The 21,967-nt window shown below is 38.6% G+C and overlaps 1 pseudogene; it reads left to right on the top strand.

Annotated features, from left to right (window-relative positions):
• Positions 1-21,967, top strand: part of LOC149138901 (uncharacterized) — a 129,623-nt pseudogene that overhangs the window by 35,875 nt on the left and 71,781 nt on the right.

Below are 21,967 nucleotides of genomic sequence, written 5' to 3'. Positions count from 1 at the left end.
TTGGATGATGCAAACCTTGCAGGACTTTCAAATCACTTGTAATCCACCTGTCTCTATCTTATGTGATAATACAAGTGCAATAAGCATTTCAAAGAACCCAGTTATGCATTCAAAAACCAAGCACATACTGATCAAGTATCACTTTCTCCAGGAACAAGTGTTGGAAAAAAAGGTCAAATTGGAGTATGTTCCTTCTAAGGAACAAGTTGTTGATATATTCACCAAACCACTGCCCAGGGAAACTTTTGAATATCTCAAATAGAAGCTGGGAGTGGTTGATGCTTCATCCTGTTGTTGAAGCTTGTCTGTTCCAAGAAAAGTTGGTATACGCGAGTTGGATGAAGGGTATCCGCGTACATACGCCGATTCATTCAGGTGCAGTCGCATATGTGGAGTTCTGAAGCAAATTAGCAAGGGTAGACTCTGGTTGGAGAGAGTCTGAGATGGGTCTGTCAGAGACCATCAGGCACAGATTCAGGGGGAACAGATAATCTTCTAAAAATACATTGTTGGCATTACCTTAGAAGCTCTTGAACCTAGTACTCAAGTTGTTTTTAGCTCAGGTGGATCAGCTACAGAAAGAAGGTTAGAAGGTGAACATGATTGTTGATATGTACAGTGATTGTCAGATGCTGCTGATAGTAGTTATAGGTCATAAGTCTTGATATTTCGTCTCTATATTTTCTTGTCAAGGTCATGTAATGACCTATTTTGGTTTCCCCACTATGCCTGGGATGATTGTGATCTGTTGTCATATGTAAATTTCTGATGTATCCCCACTTGGTTGGGTGATGGTTGTATGTATCGAGTCTTTTTGGATAGGAAGGTCTTTTATGATGTAAAAGCCATGGTTCTTCTTGAAGAACATCTTTTTGCAGATCTTGCCTACAGTCAGGGGGAGCATGTTCAGCACAGCAGAGCAGAGATATCAGCATGTACTCAGGGGGAGCACAACCCTTTGCCCTTGATGACAAAGGGGGAGAATGACTTTGAGGATCTTGGGGTTGCCATCAAGTCCAAAGGGGGAGATTGTTGGCATTTTGGCACAGATGTGGCGCTATGGTGCATGTGTTGTCCTTGATGGAAACTCACTTTGGTGACAGATCTCAGTTCAAGTGCTCAGAATGAAGGAAATCTTGTATATGCAGGTACACCTTGCCGAAGTCCCGTATACACGCGGTTTATACGTTCCGAAGTCGCGTATGCGTATACATGCACTTTTATGCACATAAAAGCGCGTACATGATGGGAAACTTATTTTTGGTCCATGGTTGTTAGTCCTTGGAATTTGAACCTTTGGTTGTGGACCATGGTTTCTCGGCAAAAGAGTTGAACCCAGGTTTTTTTGGCACTTGGTATTGGCTTATTATGGTTTTGGACCGTGGTATTGAGGAAGGCCTAAAACTATAAAAGAGGAAGTAGATCATGTGGCAAGGCATCATCTGAATTATTGAATATCTGATATTGTGATAGATCTGGAATACGGGTGATTGGGTTATGGAGCAGATCTAGATCTCAATGAAGGTGGAACCTGAGCACAAGAAGGATAAGGACTATTGACGGATCTAAATCTCAAGGCTTGAACATTGGTATCTCTGTATGATTTTGATCTGTTATATGCGGCGCACTCTTGATCTATAAATATGGGTTAACTAATGTCTGAATGCTTAAAAGAATAAATTATCCTTTATAGATCTGTACGCAGGTTCAGTGAATTGAAGGTGCGTATATACGCGTTTTCTGTGAATGAAAGGCACGTATACGCAGGTTGGTTATGGTACAGAAGCGTATACTCGCAGGTTGATGAATAGTGAAGTAGCGTATATGTCCTGATTTATGTTCTAGCTGCTTCTGTTTTATTGCTGCAGTGTTCTGGGTTCAGGATTGGTGTTTGAATACAGTTACTGTGTTCTCGGTTCAGTGGTCAGAGGAGTGCTTAGTTGTTTCAACTTTTGATTGGTGAAAAGGAGTTTGGGTTATGCAGAAATTCTTGATGTTTGATTGATGTTACTTGTGGATCTAGTCTGAAAATTAATGAAACAAGGTCCCTGAAAGCAAAGAGAAGGTTGCAGCCTTCTGCAGGTAGAAGCCTGCGTACTAGTATCTCAAGCTAGTACAAGAACTAAGGGGTTTGGAGCTCCCTTCCAGGGAAGCTGGAAAACGAGAGAGAGTTGTAGCTCTCTGCAGGTTGCAACCTACATACTGGTAAAGTCTGCTCCAGTACAAGACATTGTAAAGAGAAGTTTCTAATTAAAAATAAGATAGAGATGAATTGCAGCAGGGGGTTTTCACCCACATTGGGTTTCCTCCTTATATCTTGTGTTCTTGTGTGTGACTGTCTTCTGCTCTGTTTCACTGTTTCTGGTACTGCTTATATGCATCTGAATCACATATTAATAACTGACATCTATTATAAATCTGATTTATATACGCGGGTTGTATTAACTGAAGTAGCGTATATCATCTGGAATTTAAAAAGGGAAATATTTGGCTTGATAACACTGATTCACCCCCCCCCCCCTCAGTATTATTTCCAATAGTTTATCTGTAGTTTTGGGAAGCTGAGCTCCTTGATTTTAGGAGGGTTATTAAAGGATTCCATTTATATAAATATGGGGTCTTAGAGCCTCAGTAGGTTAGCCAGTCATTAGTAGAATTTTCACACTTTTGTGCAACACTTGTTCAACGCATTTTTGAGCTTCCTTTTTTAGAACAGTTCATGTAATGTGATTAATATTTTTGATAATGAAGATGAGATATTTCCTAAGCCAGTACTGATCTCTTTTATAGGGCTGAAGCTCTTAGGCTAGGGCCCAACCCAAGCTGCCCAGCACCTCTTGCTTTGTACTTATATGTTTTTGCTTATGTTCATGAGTTAATTTTTGTTACATAGATTCATTTTACTTTGTTTAGATTAGGTTGCTTTTGATGGTTTGCATAGATGTTTTTGTTTTAGTTGCTCAATCAAATTAATGTAGTGACAAACTAAGATTCAAAAAGGCCAACAGTAGGCCCTGATCTCCTTTCTCCGTTTCTGGGACTATGATTTGAGGTCAAGGCACTACTACTGCCACCAAAAACACAGTTTTGCTCTCCCATGCAATTTCTAGTGTGATGACTTGATTTGGAAAGATTAATGTTTTGCTTCAGATTCAGTTGCCTGGATCATTTCCTATTCTTTTACAATAGATCTCTTTGCATTCTTTTCTGTTCAAAGGTTATTGTTCAACAATTTCTGTTTTTAGGTCAGAAATTAGGTCAAGCTAGAGAAATTTATGTTTTCATGGTATAGTTAGTCCTTTCTTTGATCAATTTTTGTAAGTAGATGTGCATATCTCTTGCAAGACACCTTAGCTCACCATACATACATAAAGCAGCCAGCACCAGCTCACTTCTCACAGATTTCCCAAGTCATTTGCAACATTTTGCCAATCTGCCCTAATTTCTGTGTTTCTCCATAAGCTGCCCTCTTGCCATTTGAACAAATCCAACCATCATGTTCCCTCTTGATCTTCCTTGACAAGCTCCAGACACCTCAACACCTTCATCTAGCCTTCAGTTACCCTTTTACATCATCTTTCCACTTTCAAAACTTCCAAAAATAGCTCTCATACTCCTCCTGTAGATCCTCCTATAGATCCCCTGAAGCCTCATGTAGAATCCCCCGTAAGCGATTTTCAAAATCTGATTGCAATGGAAGTCTTCAGAAGGGTACTAGTGGATTCTTAGGACCACTCCACACCTTCCTCCACCTCTGCAAAAACCAAGTCCATCTTCCTTGACCACCAAACCTCTGCACAATCACAATTAGATAAATTATAAGCATAATAATTTCACATAAAAACACTCAAAAGCACAAAAAGATGTTTTCTTCTCATTTCTTTTTAGAAGTAGCTTGAATAAATGTAATTTATCTTTTTCAGTAGTCAATGGCACTCATTGCATCAGTTTCTATCTATTTTTCTACAAAAGTAGGGTTAGTTGGATAAATTAGGGTTTGTTAGGGTTTGCCTTACATTCCAGTCTTCTTTCTCTTTCTACAAGTAGAATAGTCCTCGTAGAGTTAGCTTTCTTTCATCACAGTTAAAAGCTTCTTCTAGGAATTCATAGAAGTTGGCTTAAGCTCCTAGTGATCTTGCACCAGCTGACCAAGTGATAGCCTATAGTAAGAGCTAGTACTTTTGCATACAGCACCGTTGCTTCCAAGTTTGTTACAAACTACCGGGTTGATAAAAGTAAAGTAGGAAGCCCCAGGAGTTGCAGCATTATTGCTGCAATACTGGTGCTCACCACTTTTTGGCGCAGTTGTTGGGGAAGCATCAGAGTATTTTTTGATTACTTCTTTCTTCTTTTTTCTACTACAACATTCTACTAAGTAGTTTATTTCAGCAAGAGTAGAGTAGTTGTTTCATTCAATTTCTGCACTTCCTTGCTTTCATTTCAATTCTGCAATTTCCATTTCAGCAAAAGTAGATTAGTAATTTCCCTACTTTCATTTCAATTCTGCAATTTCCATTTCAGCAAAAGTAGATTATTCATTTCCCTAATTTCATTTCAATTCTGCAATTTCTATTTCAACAAAAGTAGATTAGTCATTTCCTTGCTTTCATTTCAATTCTGCAATTTCCATTCCAGAAAAAGTAGATTAGTCATTTCCTTGCTTTCATTTCAATTATGCAAATTTCATTTCAGTAAGTTCATTTCAGTTAGTTGCAATTTGTTTGCTCAATCAATTTCAGTTTTGCAGCTACAAGCAGAAAAAATAAAAATCACCAAAAAGATTTCCTTTCATGCCTCGTAGGAGTAGAGATAATTCAAGAAAATGTTTGCCCAAAAACCCCACTACTTCACACAGCTAACCTTCTCTCTTCTTCGGTGGTTGCAATCAAGAAAAACCCTTAGGTAATAGCCAGACATATTTTAAGAACCTATAGGGGAAGAAGAAGAAGAAGAAAACATTCCTTTAGAGCCAATGTCTGAAAACATAAATGTTGGAAGCAGTACCTTTTCTTCCAATTCATCCATTAAAGGTGAAAATGGAGGCATGCTGGAAGACCTCAAGACTGAGATGATGCAAATTCTTGCCATGCATATCAAAAGAAGACAAGAGGAAACAGAGAGGGCTTTGGCCATCTTTTTCCCTGGATACACCAGGAGGCATCCTAGGAATGAATGCCCATTGAACTCTACAGATGTTTGTTCAATCTGTGAAGAAAATCATTCTACAGACAAGTGCCGGTCCTTGCTCGTACTTAAAGCTGTATACCAAGGGGCTAAAGGAGTCACTGAATGTATCTACTACATAAACCAAAAGAGGTCGCATGGACCTAGACCATACCAGCAGGGGATGCAAGGGATATCTCAAGCATGCTACAACCCCAACCAAGTCACATTCATAACTTCTTGGGGTTCCCCTGCTCATCCTTCCTGGTCCACACCCCCTCCTTGGTCATATCCTCCTCAATATCATACTCAACCAGTTACTCATTCATTTCACTCCTATGCTTAACCACAGCCTTAGTAGAATACACCTCATCAGGGGTGGAGGCCACAGTACAACACTCCTCCCACTCTTTGCCCTCCACCACTTTCTCAACCGCAACCATCACCTTCTGCTCCACCAAGGCAACCCCAAATGCTTGCTTAACTGAACCTGAACCCAAATAATAGACAGGCTCAGCAAGTATATAATGGGGAACCACCATTTCCAAACCCGCACATTGGAGTAGCTCAACCCAATTACAATGATGAGGTATGATACTTCCAAACAACCCATCTTGAGCTCAATGATATTAACCATAGCTCAGGAAGAGTATTACAAAAAAGAGATTATATTGATATCATTGAATAACCACATCCAGCAGAAGAAGATGCAAAAGAGAAGATCAAAGAACCACGGGCTGCACTTGATGAAGAGAAGGCATCAAAATCAGAGATCAAGAGAGCTCCCTCATGGTTACCATCAAAACCTCCATGTATTCAAGAGAAAAATCAGTAAAAAGAGCAAGATGTGAGGGTCATGATAGAAGAAGACATGAAGAATGATCCAGACCAGCAAAAGGACCAAGGACATCACAACTATGTTCAAATATGGTTCTAGACAGTCCTTAAATTGCAACAATACTCTCTTCCTTAAGTATGCTTGATCTCTTCAAAGTGAAATCATTTGGTCTCTGAAATTTGGATACCTGTCAAAGAATGCATTTGAAGCATCTACATTATTTTTTCTATCATCTCGATGTGGACATGGCTCCATTGGAAGTATTCTTATACTTGAAAATGATTTTGTTTTTCAAGTAGGGTAGGGTAGAGAAAAAAAGGAAAAAGAAAAAATGAAAAATAAGAGAAAAAATAAAAATCTAAGGTGAAAAACTCCTCAGAGGCGCCTCAAATTGGCTCACTGATTGAAAACCTCCATGAGGTGGTAAATGGGTTGGAAAGAATAGAAAAGAAAAGGAGAATGAGATCCCTGGGTGAAAACTTCCCTTAGAGGTGCCCAGGGCAGGCAATTAGGGTGAAAAACTCCCTTGGAGATTCCCAGGGCAGGCAATTAGGGTGAAAACCTCCTTGAGGCACCCTAGTTGTTTAAAAAAAAAGAGAGAAAAAGAAAAAGAAAAAAATGAATTTCTAGTTGTATTGCAAGTTTGCAGGAGAACATCAGGAAGCAACAATAGGTGCCAAGAAATCTCTGAAGCCAATAACAACACCTATCCTAACTTCCCTCACCCTTCTCCATCATTCTTGACATTCTTTCCACCCCACTGTGCTTCTTCTCTGAAAACTGTGTTTTCTACAGGAGACTCCTGTAGAAATTACAGAGAGCTAGAAATGGATTTTAAAAGAAGTTTGGCGAGCATGGAAGCTTCATAAAGGGTTTATAAATCCTCCAGATGTCTTCAAACCTCTCTTCCAATCATCTCCAAGCTTTCATCACACCCCAAGCTCATTTTTCTTACTGTCCAAAAACTCCAGGATGCTTTGATACAAAAATACATAGAGAAGAAATTTGTTTTTTCCCTAACTTAAAAACCGTGCATCCATTTAAAAAACCATTTCATGGGGAGCTGCATAGGGATGATGGCAACATGCCCAAGCAATTTTAGCCAATTTAGTGCACGGTTTCCAATAAATCAGCCTTCATCACCTTCAGCCATTTTCGCATTTTCTCCATATCCGTGCATCCATTTAAAAACCTTTTTCATGGGGAGATGCACATGGGTGATAATAACATGCCCAAGCAATTTCAGCCAATTCCAGTGCATGGTTTCCAAGAAATCAACCTCCATCACCTTCAACCATTTTCAACTTTTCTCGAAATCCATGCATCCATTGACCACAATTTTTCTATGGAAGGTGCATAATGATGATGGAAACATGCTCAGAAAATTTCAAGTCAATCTAGTCTACTGTTTGGGAGATATGGACAAAACATGTCACTGTCCCATTAAAATCTAGTATCAACAACATGAGGGTGCAAATCTGAAGGTTGAAGCAGACTCCTGCAACTTAGATCGAGTCAGAGGATACCTGCACAAGAAAAATAGCCACACATTAGAAAGAAGAGAGCATGTAGCAAGGGAAATACAAGCATGCAGCAGCCAAAGGAGCCATAGCACATGACAACAAACACATTCGGATCTTAGGTAAGTGACTAAACCCATTCCTCTGTTGCATCTGTATGATTTGAAAACTGCATGGAAAAATGAGATGGCTGTGATTAAACTAGATCGGTGGCCAGCTAATTGGCCACCCTCATCCAGTTCAAATAGCGCTCAGTGGATGCACTCAGCACATGTGTTCAGTTAACTCAAAAAAATCTCAGAATAGGTAGTGGTGGAATCCAATGGGAATGATGGAAATGATTGCGGCAGGCGGCATAGAAGTTTCATAATGACACTGAAGTAGGGACCAACGGTCTGGATGAGGGTAACATACCCTTCCTGCCACCTCACCTCATTACCGCAGAACTCTCCCGTAAGCTTAAGTGTGTTGCAGTCAACTACCTTCACCACCTTTGTTCTCATTTGTGTTGACATTCTCTCGACTGTAGCAACCTACCTACCACCTCCAGAGCCTCGAAACAGTTGAATTCTATCATTTTTAGGACTTGCCCACTTATCGGGCTCTAAAGGAGCATTATCAAATTCTACAAGAGTAGAAATAGATTTCTACATGAGCCTTTCTACAAGAGGGACAGTGAGCAGCATTGCAGAAGAAAAACCAGGATTTTCTTTCAAATTCGGGCTGAAAAAGGTAAGCTCGGTGAAAACCCACTTTGCATTTCCATATATACAAAGGGTGATGTGATTTCTAGCAAGTATTGAGTTGAAAAGGAAGGAGAATTGAAATCGAAGTTCTGCCTGTTTCTTAAAAAAAAACACACACACACACACAGTTTTATTTTCTCTCTACTCTAAGATGTTGTCTCCTTCACCACCTTCATACTCACATATACAAGGGAGTAATGCAACTGTAGAAAATTAAACCTGCAAAGAAGGAAAATTGCATTAAAAATTCTACCTGGTTCTTAAAGAAAACTTTGGGCTTTTCCCTCTGTTTTCGGGATCCTGCACCCCAAAAACTCAATATTCCTTATTTCATCCTCCAATCCCTAATAGAATCCAGCATCCAATTGAAGGTAGGAGTTCCATACCAATTGGCTCACCATGGGCTAATTAAATTGCTGGTGGAAGATGCCCCCCACACTTTCACAATTCCCATAGCTTGGGAGATTTTCGAGGATGATATAAAAGCCCTCACTTATGACCTCAGTCCATCTGAAAGTGAGGAGGAAGAACAAAAAGGTGGAAGCTAGGAAGGAAATCCAAGAAGAAGAAATGAAAACCCAAATGGAAAGAGAAGAGCTTGAAACAGAGAAAGTGAAAACCCAAATAGAGAAGGAGAAACATGACACCAAGGAAGATAAGTCTAAAACAGAAAAGAAGAAGGAACCAAGAACATAGAAGGATAAGACCACAATAGAGAAAAAGAAGAAGCCTAGAAATGGCAACAAGAAATGCTAAAAATAGAAATGCTAAAAATAGCACTACTATAAATAGCAGTTTGGGTACCAGTGCTGGATTGAGCAACAGGGAATGAAAAATGGAAGTGTTAAAAATAGCATTCTATTTTTAGTAGTTTGGGATGGATTCCTATTTTTAGTCAGTCCCTGGACTAAAATAAGAAGTAAAATTCAAATTTGAACTTAATAGCTATTTGCAAATAAATAAATTAATTCACCATGAGTTAATTAGTTGTGAAAAATCAAACATGAAGTCTATGTGAGGACATGCAACAATTTTTCCATTAATTGAGGAATTTATCCATTAGTTAAAGAGATAAGGATGAGTTCTGATTTGAGTTGTAATTAGTTGGCTCAGTTAACTGAGTCAAGTCCAGTTAGATTGATTTAAACAGTTTGTTCAAATTAATGTGAGTTCAGTTAGTTAATGCATGCTTGCATATAACTATTGCACTTTAGATAACTGAATATTCTCTCATGAATAACTCATGCATGTTAGTTTAGACAGATACCCAGTTGAGATCAGAGGAGGGACAGTGTATTATCAATTGGATGGATTTTTCCTATAAGGAAACTCATACATGGAGAAGGATTTATCTCCTTCAAGTTTGTGTAGTTATTTCAAAGGTTAGAGAAGTGTGTGAGGGATTATTACACACAGGTGGTAGCTTGAGGACCAAGGAGAAATTGCGCAAAGAAATAGGAGGCTTGGAGGGCAGAGGAGAAGGTTTGAGAGAGGCCTTTGACTATCTATTAGTAGCAGAGGGATTGCAGAGAGAACATGATAGCTTGTGAGCTGATTCTTTTTATAATCTAGATTATATTTCCACTTGTATGATAATACAGAGTTGGGGTTTTAGGCTGAGGCTTTCCCCAGGTTATTTCTTTTGTGTTATGTGTGATTGATTTCTCATTCTCAGTTATATGTGTTCTCTTGATCTTGCTCAATTCGATTAATCTTTGGCAAAGTGTTGTAGAAGTAGTTCTTGTATTGTGTTTTAGTATATTGCATAATCTGTTGATCTACAATGGGAATTTCTACATGGTATTAGAGAGAGGTTTTGTAGAAAAATTCTACATGGTGTTAGAGAAAAGGTGATCAAGGAAGAATAGTATACAAGAAGGGAGAAGTACAAAGTTTGTGATTCCTGAATATAGAAATCAAGTTCTTATCACATCTCTATTTCACCTATGGTGTTCAGTGGTTTAAGACTCGAGTATGCCCTTGATGGCAGCTCGAATTATATAGCCTGGAAGGATCACATGGAGGCAGTATTAGAGGATAATGGTCTAAAGGACTTCATTTATCAAGAAGTCCCCAAGCCGACTGATGCTACTCAACTGGCAGAATGGAAGAAATGTGTGGCTAGAGCAAGGAGAATCCTCTTGGAGGGAGTTTGAGACCACATTGTCTCAAGCCTCCATGGGAAGGAGACACTGTTTTCAATGTGGAAAACATTGAAAGATCTATATCAGAATAGCAACAATTAGAGGAAGCTGGTGCTGAAGGAAAAGCTTCAAAAGATCAAGTGTGAAAGGGCGACACGATCTCTACATATCTGAACAAGCTCACCCCATGCAGGAATGAGCTTAGAAGTGTAGGGATCATGACATTTGATGATGACATGGTGAGTCTTGCACTCCTCAGTCTTCCTAAGAGCTGGCATAGCTACCAGTACTCGGTTAATGGAAGAGAGAAACTGCTAGATTGGGAACAAATTTGGTCGGATTTGATGCAGGAGGAGATAAGAAGAAGCACCAGAGATGATTCTTCATCCATGGAGGATGAAGAAAATTGTGCCTTAGCAAGTAAGACGAAGAAGGGAAAGGAGAAGGATTCTCTTTCCCATTCCAATTCTTCCCAAGGTGGGAAGAATTTTGACAAATTGAAAGTGTGATGCTTTTGTTGTCATGAGGTGGGCCATTTTGCTACAAATTGTCCACTAAGGAAATCCAAGAACAGATCCGTGGAAGGATCAGAAGGTGAGGCACTGGTCTCACAGTTCAAGTTGGATTTCACACTGTTTGCATGAATGTTTTCATCCTTGGTGGGAAGTGGTTGGTTTTTTGACAATGGAGCTTCTTTCCGCATGACCGACGACAAGAGTTTTTTTAGTACTTTGAAGGAGAAAGATCTCCAGATACTCATAGAGATGGGTAATGATGAAAAGTATAGTGTCTCAGGTGTAGGCATGGTTGTTTTTTAGAGGGATCATGGAGCTCGCATTACCTTGACCAATGTCAAGTATGTACCAGGACTGAAGAGAAATTTGGTGTCGATCGCGATGCTCGAAGACAGAGGCTATGATGTAGTCTTCAGTAAGGGAAAGGTTTTCCTTAGACACATCATCACTAGACAGGTGAAGCAGATCGGTTCACGGGTCAAGAACCTGTATGCTCTTGAGGTTCAAGATGCATGCAAAGCCTTGAGGAGCAAGGCAACTGATGGAGACTTGGTGGTTGAGAGGGAGAGTACATTACCTCTCAACATGCAATGCCAGAAGAAGTCTCAGATGATTGTGGAGGAGCCATGATTGGTGAAGTAGCTTCAGGAGGTTGTGGAGCAACCACAACTAAAGAAGTTGAGAGGAGATCGAGTAGAGACATCTACTCATGCAGAGACCTCTAGTAGGGGAAAATTTCGAGCCAAGTGGGTAGAGGGATCACATGCATCCATACCTCCAGGTAGGAGGTGGGGCGATGTGTAGTGATCGTCCCAAGAAGGTTGGAATAAGGGCAGGATCCTTGAGGTACCCAACCTTTTTGATTCGACTTTGCTATAGTAACCCCAACAAGGAGTAGTAAGACTGTCTGAGTGGGTAAAGATATATTTGGATGGAGTGGTAGAGAGAGCTACAGTGCAGGAGTCCCAGGACTGTGTAGAGCTAGCATGCTACAACAATGCGAGAGGCACAGGAGTGTTGCACTAGTGCAGGATGGCATAGAGAGGTGTGCAACTGTGCGAGATGCATGGAGTGTTTTAGTAGCTCAGAGGTCAGAGAGGGAGCACTTGTCATTGGTAGATGGAGCTTCACCATCAGAGTATGTTTCTAGCCCAACAAAGAGGTCAGTGGGAAGTTTTTTTTGCTTCTAGAGTTGTTGGAGCAACCAAACTTGGTAGAAGTGTTTCATGCATGACATTCCAAAGGTACAGGATCGGGTTTGAGTTGAAGCCTTTCTTATTGAGAGGGAGTGTTGAAAATGGCAACAAGAAATGCTAAAAATAGCACTGCTATAGATAGTAGTTTGGGTACCAGTGCTAGATTGAGAAACAGGGAATGAAAAATGGAAGTGCTAAAAATAGCATTCTATTTTTAGCAATTTGATATGGATTCATATTTTTAATCAATCCCTGGACTAAAATAGGAAGTAAAATTCGAATTTGAACTCAACAGCTGTTTGAAATACATTAATTAATTCACCATGAGTTAATTAGTTGTGAAAAATCAAACATGAAGTCTATGTGAAGACATGCAACAGTTTCTCCATTAATTGAGGAATTTATCCATCAGTTAAAGAGATAAGGATGAGTTCTAATTTGAGTTGTAATTAGTTGGCTCAGTTAACTGAGACAAGTCTAGTTAAATTGATTTAAACAGTTTGTTTAAATCAATGTGAGTTCAGTTAGTTAATGCATGCTTGCATATAACTGTTGCACTTTAGATAACTGAATATTCTCTCATGAATAACTCATGTATGTCAGTTCAGACAGAGACCCAGTTGAGATCAGAGGAGGGACAGTGTACTATCAGTTGGATGGATTTTTCCTATAAAGGAAACTTATCCATGGAGAAGGATTTATCTCCTTTAGGTTTGTGTAGTTATTTCAGAGGTCAGCGCAGTGTGTGAGGGATTATTACACACAGGTGGCAGCTTTAGGACCAAGGAGAAATTGCGCAAAGAAATAGGAGGCTTGGAGGGCAGAGGAGAAGGTTTGAGAGAGGCCTTTGACTATCTATGAGTAGCAAAGGGATTGCAGAGAGAACATGATAGCTTGTAAGCTGATTCTTTTTGCAGTCTAGACTATATTTCCACTTGTATGATAATATAGAGTTGGGGTTTTAGGCTGAGGCTTTCCCCGGGTTATTTCTTCTGTGTTATGTGTGATTGATTTCTCATTCTCAGTTATATGTGTTCTCTTGATCTTGCTCAATTTGATTAAGCTTCCGCAAAGTGTTGTAGAAGTAGATATTGTATTGTGTTTTATTATATTGCATAATCTGTTGATCTACAATGGGAATTTCTACAATAGGTTGAGTTCCCCTACCTATTTTCCTAGCTAGCCTAGAATGGTTTCTGAAGACAATCTTGATATCATCATAGGGTAACTAGTATATATCTCCTCCTAGTAACAAGTGTAGGGTATCCAAAATGTCTTCCCTTACTCTAAGTAGGACTAGCTTCAATGAGTCAGGTTCAAGTGTGCACCTGGCCCTTTTGTAACTAAGCTAGAATCTTTCTTCAGAATACTCTAGGGATTCATCATTACCTAAGGTCATCCTAAAAATTTCTTCTTTAGTATCCTTAGACCTACAATAGTCTCGATACTTGTTGTTGAAGGATTGTTGCATATGAGCCCAAGTTGTGATGCTATCCCCAGGTAAACCCATGAACCAGTGCAAAACTGCATCCTTGAGGGTAAATGGAAATAGTTTCAACTTCTGCTCATCATCTGTATAGTCATAGGTTCGACATATAACAACAAACTCAAATAGGAAAGTGTTAGGATCTTCTATGGTTAGGCCATGGAAATGAGGAAGGGAAAAGGGGCTTATATTTTTCATCTTAGTGTCCCCATTGGTTTCCCTGATGGGGAAAGCACCCTCAACTTTCTCTATATTCCCTCTATCATTTTTGTTTTCAGCCATTGGCTCGGTAGGAATGGGTTATTCTTCTTCCCCTATAGGTTCTTCAAATATGTCTAGTTTCTCACCTAAGGGTTCCTCCAGTTCATAACCACCAAAGAAGAGGGAAGGTTGGATATTGGATGTAGTGGGGGTATTTGGAAAAAATTTCCTTAAGTTATCCCTATTCCTACGAGGCATGAAAGGAAGTGTTTTTGGTTTAGTTTTGTGATTTTTTTTCAAATTTTGAAAGTGCTTTGCAGAACTGAAATTGTAGATTTAATGAAAACTACTGACTGAATGAAAAAATAACTTGCAGAATTGAAATTGCAGACTGAATGAGAACTGTTGACTGAATGAAAAGATTAACTACTTGCTTGAAATCTAACTTGCGGGATGGAAAGGAAAGTAAAGAATGCAGAAATGAAACTAATGGCAGAATATTAGAAACAAGAAATAGAAGAAAGAAAACAATAATCACATATTACTCAGACACCACCCCAGAAATGGTGCCAAAAAGTGATGAGCACCAATATTGCAGCAAGAATGTTGCAACTCTTGGGCTACCAACTTTACTTTATCAACCTGGGGTTCATACAAACTTGGAGGTGATAGTGCTGTATACACAAGTAAAAGTGATGGTTTTGCCTTTTGTCATTGTTCAGCTGGCGAGAGACCACTAGGGTTTGCAAGCCAGACTTCTATGGATTAAGAAGAATCTTGATTCCTTGATGAAAGAAATATAAATCTACTCTAAGAGAGAGTTGATCTACTGCAATAATGAAAGAGACTGAAATTCAATGCTAGGGCACACCATTTCCTAATTAAATGCTAAGAGATATGCTTTGTAATGATGCTAAATTAACATGAACAAGATCCTACTATCCTAAGCATGGAAGTTAAAAACATCAAACACAATTGTTATGCATGTAAAGGACTGTAAGAAATCTATTTTTTCTTTTTATGCTTTTCATGAAAAATCAAGTGTGAAAACTAATCTCTTTTGGTGATTTGGCAAGTGGTTTAGGAATGTTGGTGGATGACTAGAAGGTTCAAGAGATGGTTGGAAGATTTGGAGGACCCTTGGGTGACCTTGGGAGGATTCGTAGAGGTTTTCCCTCAATTCGGCCTCAAAACAGACCACTATAGGAAAACCTACAGGATGTAATAGGAACCTACAGGATTCCTTGTATTTCTATAGGATGCAGCTGTGAGAAAAAATATGGGTGTTGGAGGTGATGGAAAGCTTATGGAGGGTGGTTGATGGGTGGAATGGAGTGAGAAAAGGCCTAGGATAACTCAGAACCCAAAACCAAGTTTAGGAGATGGTTAGATTCGCTCAAAATGCTTGAGGAAATTCCTATGTAAAATGATGAAATTGGTGAAGGTTTTGATGAAAAAAAGGAATGCCTATGGGTGGATGAAGTTGGAAGGTGGTTGATTTCTATGATATCTTTGTCTACTTCTGAAGTGCCTACTCTACATCAAACGTGTGTAATTTCCAAAAAGTCATGTAAACAAGAAGAATTCTCATGAACTAGAAAAGAAGAATTTAATGAATTAACTGTCTACCTTATGCATGAAGAATTTATTGAATAACATGGAATCATGGATGAGATCTACTGCAAGAATGAAGATAGAAGAGATGGAAATGAAATCCTACTTTGAAAACTGATCAAATGCTAGTTTAAGTAGAGAAAACTCTAAATATCATGAAAGAAATGGAAATCTGTCTTTTTGGGCTGCATAAGGGTCTTTTCCTCAAATCTGTAGAATTTTGTAGAATTTTTCCTACAAATCAGCTAGCTTTGATACCATGTAGAACGTTTTCTACAAATCAGCTAGCTCTAATACCATGTAGAAATTTCCCACTTGTAGATCAACCTATTAATGCAATGTACTAAATCAAAACACTTAATCTACTTCTACAAACAATTTAGCGGAAGCTTAATCAACCATGAGAAACATCAATAAGAACACATATAACTGATAAGAAGGAATCAATCACACATAACACAAAAGAATTTACCCGGGGAAAGCACCTACCTGAAACCCCATCTCTGTATTATCATACAAGTGGAAATATAGCCCACATTACACAAAGCCTTAGCTCGGAAGCTATCCAACTCTCAGTACAATCCCTCTGCTACTCATAGACAGTCAAAGGCTTCTCACAAACCTTCTCCTCTGCCCTCCAAGCCTCCTATTTCCTTGTGCAGTTTCCTTGGGTTCCAGTGCCGACACCTGTGTGAATTGGCCTCTTCACACACTCACTAACCTCTGATCTAACTACACAAACTTGAAGGAGATAAATCCTCGTCATGGATGAGTTTCCTTTATAGGAAAAATATTCATCCAACTAATAGTACATTGTCCCTTCTCTGATCTCAACTGGGTCTCTGACAGAACTGACATGCGTTGGTTATCCATGAGTGAATACACAGTTATCTGGAAAAAAACAGTTGTCACATGCATGCAAGCATTAACAAACTGTATCTTATTAATTTAACAACTTGTTAAATTTATCTAACTGAACTTGACTAAGTTAAACTAAGTCAACTGATCCTCTCAATATATAACTCATCCTTAATTCCTCAATCAGTGGAGAAAATCAAGGACACATTCCCCAATCAGAAATTATTGCATGTTCTCACAAAGACTTCAAGTTTGATTTTATTTAACTAATTAACTCATGGAGAATTAATTAATTAATATTCAAACTTCTGGTAAGGCCAAATTCAAATTTTACTTCTTATTTTAGACTAGGGACTATCTAGAAATAGGAATCCAACTTGAACTACTAAAAATAGAACTTCTATTTTTAGCACTTCCATTTTTCATTTCCTATTACCCAATCCAGCACTGATGCCCAAACTGCTATTTTTAGCACTTCTATTTTTAGCAATTTCTTGTTGCCAATTTTCAACACTCCCTCTCAACAAGAAAGGCTTCCTCTGGAACCCGATCCTGTACCTCTGGAATGTTTTGCATGCAACACATCTACCAAGTGTGGTTGCTCCAACAACTCTCGGAACAAAAAAACTCCCAACTAACCACACTATTGGGCTAGAAACATACTCTGATGTTGAAGCTCTACCTGCTACTAACAAGTGCTCCCTCTCTGACCTCTACACTACTGCAACATCTCCATGCATCTCGCATCGTTGCACCCTTCTCTATGCTACCCTACACAGTGCAACACACTTGTGCCTCTCGCATTGCTGCAGCCTGCATGCTCTGCGCTATCCTAGGATTCCATGCACTGTAGCTCTCTCTGCCACTCCATTCACATCTGTCTCTACCCAATCAGTCAGTTCTTGCTACTCCACATTGGGGCTCCCATAGCAAGGTCTTATCCAAAAGGTTGGGTACCTCAAGGATCCTGCCCCTCCTCCATGGGACTATCACTCTATATTGCCCCACCTCCTACCTGGAGGTATCGCTGCATGTGATCCCTTTGCCCACGTGGCTCGAAGTTTCCCCCTACTGAAGGTCTCTGCATGAGTAGATGTCTCTACTTGATCTCCTCTCAACTTCCTCTATTGTGGCTGCTCCATAACCTTCTAAAGCTGCTACACCAATTGTGGCTCCTCCATAATTGTCTGAGACTTCTTCTAGCGCTGCATGTTGAGAGGTAATATACTATCCCTCTCAACCACCAAGTCTCTAACCTTTGCCTTGCTCCTCAATACTTTGCATGCATCTTGTATCTCAAGTGCATACAGGTTCTTGGCTAGCACACCAATCTATTTCCACTTTCCTGTCGTCATGAAAATTTCTAGAAAAAGAGTTGATTTTAAATCAGCGATATCTCCCTCATCCGAACTCTGATTCAGCCGATTTTTTTTATTTTTTTTGGGTATTTTTCCGCAAGGAATCCAAATCTGCTATTTATTTCTAAAAATTTTATACATAAATTTTCAGATCTGCTCTGCAAACTCTCGTCCCAAAACTCAAAACTTTGAAATCTCCTCTTAGTATATTGTTCTCTCCTTGATCACCTGTGCTCTGGTACCATGTAGAATTTTGTAGAATTTTTCCTACAAATTAGCTAGATTTGATACCATGTAGAACTTTTTCTACAAATCAGCTAGCTTTGATACCATGTAGAAATTTCCCACCTGTAGATTAACTTGGTAATGCAATGTAATAAAGCAAAACACTTGATCTACTTCTACAAACAATTTAGCGGAAGCTTAATCAACCATGAGAAACATCAATAAGAACACATATAACTGATAAGAAATAATCAATCACACATAACACAAAAGAATTTACCCAGGGAAAGCACCTGCCTGAAACCCCATCTCTGTATTATCATACAAGTGGAAATATAGTCTAGATTACACAAAGCCTTAGCTCGGAAGCTATCCAGCTCTCAGTACAATCCCTCTGCTGCTCATAGACAGTCAAAGGCTTCTCACAAACCTTCTCCTCTACCCTCCAAGCCTCCTATTTCCTTGTGCAGTTTCCTTGGGGTCCAGTGCTGCCACCTGTGTGAATTGGCCTCTTCACACACTCACTAACCTCTGATCTAACTGCACAAACTTGAAGGAGAAAAATCCTCGTCATGGATGAGCTTCCTTTATAGGAAAAATATTCATCCAATTGATAGTACACAGACCCTTCTCTGATCTCAATTAGGTCTCTGACAGAACTGACATGCATCAGTTATCCATGAGTCAATACACAGTTATCTGAAAATAACAGTTGTCACATACATGCAAGCATTGACAAAATGTATCTCATTAATTTAACAACTTGTTAAATTAATCTAACTGAACTTGACTAAGTTAAACTAAGTCAACTGATCCTCTCAATATAGAACTCATCCTTAATTCCTCAATCAGTGGAGCAAATCAAGGACACATTCCCCAATCAGTGGAGAAATTATTGCATGTTCTCACAAAGACTTCAAGTTTGATTTTCCTTAACTAATTAACTCATGGAGAATTAATTAATTAATATTCAAATTTCTGTTAAGGCCAAATTCAAATTTTACTTCCTATTTTAGACGAGGGACTGTCTAAAAATAGGAATCCAACTTGAACTGCTAAAAATAGAATTTCTATTTTTAGCACTTCCATTTTTCATTCCATGTTGCCCAATCCAGCACTGATGCCCAAACTGCTATTTTCAGCATTCATATTTTTAGCAATTTCTTGTTGCCAATTTTCAAAAAAATCATGATCCCAGAAGGAAGAAGTGAGGCCAAGACACCTACTGACAGCTTTGTGGAGCCTCTTTTATCCCTTCTAACCTGCTACTGAAGTAAGGCACAAATGGAAGCAAACTAATAAACAATTAATCAAATCTACACTACTCGCAATGAAAATACTTCTAAAACCAGTTTAACCATGAATCTATGAAACTAAGCTAAGCATAAAGATACAGGAAGAGGAGACTTTGCTGCTAGGGTTGGGCCTTAACCCAAGAGCTTCAGCCCTCTGAGTTAACTCAATATTGAATCAAGAACAAACTCATTCTTATTACCAAAATAGAAAATTACATCAAAAAGTCTTCCACAAGTCTGGAGCTCAAAAATAGCTAGAGTTTTACAACAAAAATTCGAATCCTAATAAGGCTCTAGGCCTCTCTACTTATACAACTAAAATCCCCAACGACTTCCTTAAATTTAGGTAGGCTCAACTCCCAAACTCGAGATGAACTAGCTCTTTATTTATCACTTGCTCAGCTACCTTTTAATCTTCATGTTTTGGTTGCTTGCACTCTAAGCTGGTGGGATTAATGGAGGAATATTCGAATGGGGAAAGAGTAAATGAGGATGATTTACCTCCTACAATCTCTCTCCCTTGTCCCATTCGAGTTTCAAACCTTAGTCTTTGCCAAAATCGCTTGATTTTCTCTTCCAAACCTGCATTCAATGCATATCAGTCCACTAGGCATAATATCTCATTCTAACTCATCTCATTAAACAAAATATAATCAAAACATGTAATAAGTTGTGAGAAAAGTTGGTTTGACTAAGCTAGGAGGTGAATTAAGGCCCATATAACTACCCAATGATGAGGCTCATCACAAGAAAGCATGGATAATGGGATGCATGTCATTTTCCAACAACTAGAAGGGAATGGGAATGAGTAAATTTTCACGTGCATCTACTATGTTTAGAAAAGATTCAGAATGGATCCAATAACATGATAATGTATTAATGACATTCATTGAAACTATTTTACAGGCAAGAGACTTTATTGTTCATAACATTTGACATACATGGCCCATATTTTGCACATGGTTATTTCATTTGGGGAGGTTATTCCTACTACTTTTCATATTTCCAGTGGCCTGTTGTCTCATAGGAATGGACTCATTTCTTTATTTGGGCACATCATCCTCTTTTGTGGTTATTTGGTGCAACTTTTTTAGCTTCACCACAATGGCAAACATTTTCAATGTTTTTCTAAGCTTCGGATTTATTGATTCAGGGTGTAGTTTGGCTCATTCAATCCTATTCTCAAGGATCCAGATGAAACCCAAATGTATTAATCAAAGATTTCAACAATGAAAAAGTTGGATTTTGTTGTGCATGCATGGAATTGCAGCACAACCTGTGTATTGAATAAATCATCAAATTAGGTGCTACACCTTTGATGGCATTCATGATAGCTATGGGAAATGCAGTTTCCAAGTTACAAGTAGACCATGGTTTGGTTATGACAATAGATCCAACAAAGAAAAATAGGGTCAAATCCACTTTTGAACAAGCTACAACTCAAGAACTAAATGTTTCTAGGTTTTGCGACTTGAACAATGGCTAGTACAAGGTATTTTAGACTTCACCTGGTATATATGATGAACAAGTCTTTCAGGCCCTAGACATTGTTGTCTATGAGGCCAACAATTATGGCATCACACTTCAGCATAAAGAGTTTTGACAAGGTCTACAAAGGATTTCATATGTTTTAGTTGATGCAGGAGATTCCTACAAAGTGAAATATGTTTGCTTGTATGGTGTCTATCTACTGGATCATGTAATCTTAACAATGTCACTAGAACCCAGAGATAATTATTAAGTTCAAGTCAAATTTACGGAATTCCTGTAATGTTGAGTATCATATCTACATAGAGGTTGCCTTACCCTTCCTGTGTGTTTGACATTGGCTCAGATAGAAAAATGATGTCATTATGAATAACATTTAGGTTTAGAAAATGATTAAGAGGGTCACTACAAATATACAGGTTTCTACATTTTAGGATTCTATATAGTATTGAATCGAGAACTTGGAGTGGGGCTTAGTTTATTTAATTGATTTGTTTCGAGTTCAATATCAAAATAATGTTAGAAGGATATCATAAAGGTTTCCTGGAAAAATGATCTCATGACACTGTATTGAGTGCCAAAAAGGTTAATCTCTTTTCACAGTTGATTACTATTTGGGTAACATGTTTAATGTATGGGTTTATGTTTGCATAATGTTCTACTTTCTTCATAAAACATGGAAGCACAATGGATATTGAGATTATTGGACATATTGATATCCCTCCTATATCATTGTAGTGTTTCATATCCTTGGTTATTATTGTTCTTGTGCCTATGTATAAATCGATATTTGTTCCAATAGCCAAAAATTTACAGGTCTCAAGCACAACATTATGATGCTTCAAAGGATAGGATTTGGGACATTCATTTCTGTTCTTGCCATGATAGTTGTGGCACTCGCAGAACTCAAAAGACTTGAAGCATCAAATGATAATGGTTTAGTAGACCTTCCTAATGCAATGATTCTATTGACCATCTTATGGTTATTTCAACCATAAATTCTTAATGGCATATCAAAAATATTTGCAATCAAGTCAAGTACAAGAAACAATGAAGTTTATGAAATTTGGGGCAAAAACAAAAAACCTACATTGAAAGCTACCAGAGGCAATGGAAAAGGGAAACCTTACAGTGTCTAGATAAGATTGAGATCTTATTTGACTCATGCATCCTTCATGATTGGAAGGATTCAATCGTCACTTTGTAGACAACCAAGGCTCTCTTGAGTCTTTCCTTGATTTGAAGATCTCCAAATTGTCAAATGATGCATTAACACAATTACATGCAAAGTAATAGTGGTTCCATCAAAGGAAAAATGGT

The sequence above is a fragment of the Pinus tabuliformis genome, chromosome X, assembly GCF_031772625.1.
Source record: "Pinus tabuliformis cultivar Carrire ecotype Pingquan chromosome X, CPIR1, whole genome shotgun sequence".
Lineage (NCBI taxonomy): Eukaryota > Viridiplantae > Streptophyta > Pinopsida > Pinales > Pinaceae > Pinus > Pinus tabuliformis.
Note: the sequence above shows the minus strand (reverse complement) of the source record. Positions and strands in the feature narration are given on the sequence as shown.